The 466-nt window shown below is 60.9% G+C and overlaps 1 pseudogene; it reads right to left on the bottom strand.

Annotated features, from left to right (window-relative positions):
- Positions 1–384: 384 nt before the first annotated feature.
- On the bottom strand, positions 385–466 carry LOC121939282 (annotated as a pseudogene; the record flags this gene model as incomplete).

Raw genomic sequence — 466 nt, 5'->3', positions numbered from 1 at the left:
TGGAGGTCCGTTGCGATTCGTTGGCCCTTACATTTCCAATCGCACGGACCTCCACTGTCCCCTCAGATTTTGTCGACTTCGGATTTTATTGTGCATTTGCTTGCAATCTATTCGAGCTTCTTAACGAGCACACCGTCGGTTCATTGGCACTGGCGTTTAAGCACAACTCGCGGCTTCAAGCGCCGAAGCCTCGGCGCGGTTGTAATCGCCGTGCCGGGTTAACATTCCCCGCCCGCTCGGCGGCACGGCAGAGCAAACGAAGCACCGTGGAGCTTGGGCCCACGAGCGAACCAGTTGGACGGAGGGCCGCGGCGCTCCGCGGCGCTTCACCTCCCCGTCAGCACGCGGCGGCGAGCCGCGGCCGGCTCCATTCAACATGACGGGCGGGGGAGAGCGCGGACGCAGTCCCCCACTAGCAGAAATTATGCAGTCGAGATTCCCACATTTGGGGAATTCGCTGGGGTCA

This window comes from Plectropomus leopardus, unplaced genomic scaffold (assembly GCF_008729295.1).
Source record: "Plectropomus leopardus isolate mb unplaced genomic scaffold, YSFRI_Pleo_2.0 unplaced_scaffold44336, whole genome shotgun sequence".
In the NCBI taxonomy this organism is placed as follows: domain Eukaryota; kingdom Metazoa; phylum Chordata; class Actinopteri; order Perciformes; family Serranidae; genus Plectropomus; species Plectropomus leopardus.
Note: the sequence above shows the minus strand (reverse complement) of the source record. Positions and strands in the feature narration are given on the sequence as shown.